This window comes from Talpa occidentalis, unplaced genomic scaffold, assembly GCF_014898055.3.
Source record: "Talpa occidentalis isolate TD23 unplaced genomic scaffold, MPIMG_talOcc4v2.1 talOcc4.14, whole genome shotgun sequence".
In the NCBI taxonomy this organism is placed as follows: Eukaryota; Metazoa; Chordata; class Mammalia; order Eulipotyphla; family Talpidae; genus Talpa; species Talpa occidentalis.
Window position 1 is genome coordinate 82781355 of NW_023601433.1, and position 6297 is coordinate 82787651.

The 6297-nt window shown below is 45.1% G+C and overlaps 1 long non-coding RNA gene across 1 annotated transcript; it reads left to right on the forward strand.

Annotated features, from left to right (window-relative positions):
• Positions 1–2175: 2175 nt before the first annotated feature.
• On the forward strand, positions 2176–4883 carry LOC129145841 (uncharacterized). Its single transcript, XR_008551939.1, has 3 exons — positions 2176–2478; positions 2673–2812; positions 3479–4883. It is a non-coding gene; the product is annotated as an uncharacterized LOC129145841 (long non-coding RNA).
• The last annotated feature ends 1414 nt before the right edge of the window (positions 4884–6297 follow it).

Sequence of the window (6297 nt, forward strand, 5' to 3'; positions counted from 1 at the left end):
AGGCAGCATCTTCTATCAATTCCCCCAGTTTATATTTTGACTACCCCTCAAATCTGCTCACTTCTCTCCATCCTCACCACCACCTTCTAGATTGGGCTTGGTATTCCTACCAGAGTCATCTCAGTGTTCAACAAGTAACGGTCTGCTTTGCGACCAGAGAGAGGAACCTGACCTCAATCTGATCATGGCAGTCCCTCACTCGAACTGCTCCTATCGCTTCTCTGTGCTCGCAGATCAAACCCACACTCTTAACAGGCTATCATGGGCATTTCTGGCCCTATCTTTGCTTCCTTGCCTCCCCTTGGAACTTCTGGTTTTTTTCCACATCCGTTAGCCAGGTAAATATTATATATAATGTATATTTTATATTTGAGGAACATATATCAAATTTCCAACTAAACATTGTATAGATATTTCTCTATGTGTGTAAGAATTATCTATCTTATCTATCTATCTATCTATCTATCTATCTATCTATCTATCTATCTTATTTATAGATATTGGTTTCTAAAACCTGGCTTATTTCTCCAACTTCATTTTTCATTGGTCTATCCCTCATTTCACTCCACTTGGAACGAGCTCCTTGCAATTCCTCAAACATTACACCTCAGGGCTTTGCACTGGCTGTTCACCCCCATCTGGAAGACCCTTCCTGCAGATGTCTGTGTGCTTGTCTCTTGAACTTTCACTGCTTTGTGAACTTAACTTAAATATCAACTTCTCAGAGACATCTCTCACAGCCCCACTTAAAATGGCAAACCACTTCCCAGCTGCCTCACTTCTTCCTTTTTTGTGTGTTTCTTCATTACATAATTTACCATACCATACAATTTCATTATTATTCCTTTTAAATCCATTTCTATTACTTTGAAAGCTCTGAGAGTAAAGACTTGTTTTTGTTTACTGTGACATCTCCAGAGATTTCAAATAATCCATGGTACGGACTATATCTCAATTTAGCTTGGGAAACAAATGAGTCACCTCCCTTATGGCAGTCAGTAACCTTTGTTAATATATCCACAGATCACTTGGCTATATTTTGTCTTTGCCATGTCATACTATTAATGTACACTGATGTTTTTGTTGTCTTAAACTAAATGATTTTTGTTTCTCCTTATGTGTTAAATACCATTGATTTGGAAAAATTTCAATTCTCCCAGAAGCTCAGAGTGCAGACAGGGTTAAACCTAGGCCTAACCACCCAGTGGGTGTCCTACAGATCCTCCTCTTGTTCTGACTTGTTGACTTTCGGTCTTTCTCTGGCTTTGCTGCGGTTTATTTAACTTGGACTATGCTTTTTCTGTTTTCTCCCTGTTGTTTGTTGCCCTGGGTCCCTGGTTTGAAGTCAGCCGCCCAATGGCCTCGACACTGTCACCTCACCTCCAGCCACCAGCTGTGCTCCACACGCCACCAACACTTTGGCCAGGGGGAAGGGACAAATGGCTCAATCATTTCATTGCAGGCCAGCACCCGGCCTGAATCAGCCTGATGGACGACGGTATTAACAGTCTGGCTGACCCTTCTTCGACAGGCTGACATTGCCCCATATTTCACAGGCTGATGTTGGATGTGTATCAAAGAGACTGTCAGGTCACCAAACAGCTAATTAAAGTAATAAGGAGACAGGAAGGCTAAGTGGCCCCCTCCCCCTTGGGATCCTGAGCCCCTTGTAAGAATCTGTGGGCTCTCTTCCCCTTGGACTTAAAGAGGAGACTGGGGAAGGTGGAGCAAGCTCTCAGATCAGAGAGGAGAGAGACCAGAATAAATCACAGACTCAGTTTTGAGGAGTCCCATCTGAGCTGTGCAAAGCAGGGTGCCTAAAGTTCATGCCTCTGGGAGGAGTTTGGACAGAGGCCCCTTGGACTCTGAAGGCATTGATCGTCACCAGGTCTACGTGACTGCGGGCCATCGGGAGGGAGACTGAAGGTGTCCATGGGGCCGGCTCCTGGCCACATTGGCAGCAGAAAGAGCACTGCATTTGGAGCCACACCCCTGGGCATGAATCCCAGCTCCATCACGTGCTGGTTGTATGGCCTTGGCTTTGGTTTCTTAACCACTCTCAGCCTGAGTTTCATCATTCCTAAAATGCAGATGAGATAGTGTCGACCTTGGAGAGTTGCTGTCATGATTAAGCTGGTGATTCCTAACTTGTTTTCCTCTTAGAATCCACCACTGTGTTTCTGGCCGCACCTTAGCCAAGGCCCATTGATTCAGAACCTCTGGGGTTGGGTCCTGGACATCCTGTGTCTTCATCTTATGTCCTTGAATGACTCTCACATCGTGCCTAATATCACCAGCCTGTATGCTGTTAAATGATGAGTGAGCTCTGCCAGGGCTGGCACACTGTAGGGACTTCGTGGAGCCTGAACACCTCCCCTTCTTCTGCAATACTCAGGTGTCTGCTCTGTCTGCATCTCTCTTCACCTGCTTTATGGAAAGTGCATGGGATGTGACCTTGAGCAGCTGTCTCCAAAGCAGGTAACCAAGTTAGTGCCAACCAGGTCTTCCTCATCTTGGCACGTCTGTGGGTAACTTTCTTTTTCTCCACAAAACTGTTCCTCCCCCATCTGTTTTCTAGGCACCATTTTTTGGCAGATTTCCAAGAAGCTACTGACTGCAAAAGTCAGTGGCATCAGGACCTCCAATTCCTGGGTGTCTCCATGTTCCCACAGGACCACCGTGGGGCCCTGAAGCAGCCCCAGATGTGCTAGATGAGCCCCTGGAGAAAAGCCTTATGGGACTGGCCTGGAAAAAACTGACAGCGACAGCTTTGTAAACAAATGATGCACATGTCCTGGATGGCCCACTGGAGGTAGGTGCTGAATTCCGACTTTGTTTATCTCACCTTGGAGAATTTTTTAAAAGTAGAATTTGAAACTTGTGGAGTGGTTTGAACAACAATGCAGCACCACCCATCCAGGTGACTTGGCCTCTCTGAACCTCAGTTTCTTCATCTATAAAATGGGTGAGTTGATCACACTGCTCATGTTGTTTTGCTGTGAAGTTGAGGTGACACATCCCAGAGAATGCTTAGAATATGGTCTGGAGCACTCACAGATCTCCGAAAATAGAATGGTTATTCTTGTTATCATGTTACACAATTGACCTGGATGCCTCCACCTGTCAGCCACCAGTCAGACATGAGAGGGACAATGAGGGAGAAGAGAGAGGGCCTGGCTTTGCCATCCTCCTAGTTGAGGAGACAGAAGCATCATGAGGGAACATAAAAGAGACCAACCGCTGTTTATTAAGGGTGCTCTGTGCAGGGACTGTCAGAACACGCCAGTGAGCAGATAGTCACCTTCCTTGCACGTGTGGAGCACATAAGCACATGTTGATGTGTATGTAGGTGCACTGAGACAGTATCGATGCGGGTGTATATGAGTGTGTAAATGTGTGCTCTGTGTGTGCACATAAAGGTGTGTGCATGTTTGTTATATGCACACAGATGCCTTCCTCAGACTGCCTTTCTTTCCAGGAGCAATGAAGAAATAAATCCCGAAGGCCTGTAGGATTTCCATCTTGCCTTCCCTAGCAGACAAGTGGCAGCCGGCCTGGCTGGACCCCAGAATCCAAACGAGTCTGAGAAGGCAGAACCCTCTGGGTCCCACAGCGGGAGCTAGAACGGTGAACAACTTTAGCAGAGAAACCCGAGCTAAAATGGGTTAAAAGATCTGCTTTTTTGCCTCTCCTTCAGCTTCCAGTTCTTCTTTCCCTCCCTCACCATCTCACCCTCTTTTCCTGCCTCCCGATGAAAAATCTGCTCCGGCTTAATAGAATTACTCCCGGAGCCATCAATGCAAACGCTGTTTCAGGGCAATCTCATTCGAACAAATGTATTTTTATTTGAACAGTGTTACTTGAAAAATTAAATCGCGTATCTGTTCCCTTTTCCCTCCCCGCCCCCTCCAGCCACGGGGCCCTCACCACGGGGGTGGGGCAGGAAAGCCGGGCAGAGCTGAACATTTAAAAAATGAATTTGATCTGATTTAATGATTCCTCTCTGCATTAATTAACAGTGAAACCAGCCAATATGTTGTGTCAATCACAGGCGTATCCACAGGCATCCATTTTATTTTTGGAGTCAACTGAATGTATCGCTCTGCTGCTTATTGTCTGAAAAGTTCAGCGCTGGGCTGGAGACTGGCTGGTGGGCAGCCGGACTGGGCAGGCCTCAGGAGTGAGAAGGGCCCCAGGGAGGGTGGAACCCAGGAGGCCGGAGTTTGAATTCCGCCGAGAACACACAGCAACTGCTTGATTTGGGGCAAGTCCTGCCACCTCTTTCTGCCTCACTTTCCCTCTCTGTAAACTGGGGATCATAATTTAAGTCTTAAGAAGTCTGTGAACATGAACTGACCGCCGCTGCTAGCAGGGAGCTTTCCAGAGGTAAGGAGAGTAAGATGGTGTAATTTCCGGCTTCTCGGAGGTCAGAGATGGATTTCTGCCCAGTCACCTCAACAGCCTTTGTACCTCAGTCAGGGCCCTTCTCCTGGGCGTGCATTTGTACATGGCCTGCCCTCTCAGGACCTCCCCTAAGCTCTATTACATTGTTGCCCCCACCTCAAAATTCTTAATCACTTTACCTTCATGTTTTGTGGTGGTTATGACAAGGAGGGTCTCCCTGGTGTCACAAGGGGTTAAACACAACCTATGAAGCTACTCGCAGCCACTACTTCACGAGTTTGATCCCCAGTCAGGGAGCTACCCACATGGCGCAGCAGACCTCTCCTGTCTCACCCGCTGTTCCCCTCAGCAGAGTATTTCAGTTGATCTTCCTGTTCTGCTCCCCACCCTGTCTCTGGTGAGTCATCTCACCCCACACACACCTCTGGCCTACACCCCGGTTCTTGTATGCATAAATAAATAAATCTTTAAAAAAAGAAATAAGTAAATTTAATAAAAAATAATAAATAATGGATTTAAGGTTGTGAGTCCCTAACTATTCAAATCATAAAAGAGAGCAGATGGTTGTGTTGAACAAAAGTTGGTTTTTCATTATGATTTTCAATGCCTTGAAAATGTGCACACAATAGCAGGTTTGTTGTTTCATCTTTTAGCTTGCTAGAACAATGCTACCTCTCTATAAATACTGTTAAAATCAAAACAGCTGGGAATCCCTTAAAGCAATAACTACTCTGTTTACCCTATTGAAAGATCTGGCTTTGAGAATAATCTTCTGAAGGCTCTACCCAGAAGAGCAGAAGATCCAGATGCAGAATTAGGAGTTATGGAGTCTAATGATAATTAACTTTATTGAGCATCTACTATGTGCAGGCACTTGAAAGACTATCTCACTTGACACCTGTTATCAGAAATGGCCTTATGACATGATAGAGTCTATCTTTTTTTATTTTTAGAGGCTCAAGCAAACATTTTAAATGCAGCTAAAGTGCTTTCTCTTTCCACAGCCTATGCAGATAAGAATACGCTCATAATTAAAGTACTATTATTACTACAAAAAATGAGACTATCGCATGTGTTCCCAACAACAGGCATAAGGAAATACAGTTATTGCACTCATTTAGTAGATGAAGAGAGGGGAAGTAATCTTTCCATTGTCACACAGCTAGAATGGAAAAGCACAGAGCTTCCTAAGCAGGTCTTTTGAACTCTGGAGTCAATGTTCTTAACCACTATTCACTGTGCATTTACTCTTTAAAGGGAAAAAAGCATGGCTATTCCTGAGGAAGAAGTAAATGATGATGTTATCATTCCTTTGGGAGAATAATCTTTCCTAACCAGCTAAATATTCCAATGACTGAAAGAGTTGTAAATCTATCCTCTGATCGGTTCAATTTCCTTATCTGTTTTCTCTCCCCTCCATGACATACTGAGTTACCTACCCTGCTGCCCCCCCCAATAGGGTAGGCAAATATGCCCCCCTAAAGGATGGCTTCTGAAAAGTGCTGAGTGCCACAAGAACAAAGTTGATTTGGATTCAAACAGACCTGGATTTGAATTCTAGCACTGTCGCTTATTGAGAGATCTGGCCTTTTATATCAACTCCCTGTGCCTCAGTTTCCTCTCTTATAAACCATATCTGGGGTCAGTAAAACAACAGTGGGTACTGGGATCTGCTGCCCACCCTTTCTATTTTTCTTCTCTGCCTTCCAGATACCTCTAGAACACTTACATGACTAATACAATGCCAGATACCATGGCAACTGCTTTGCCTATAAATATTTAACTCATCACATTCTTACACATCCCATCAGATAAAGGAAGGGCCCACAGAGCATGAGCAGCAGAGCTGGGGTTCAAACCCAGGTATGGCCAGGATCCAGAGCCCGTGATCTG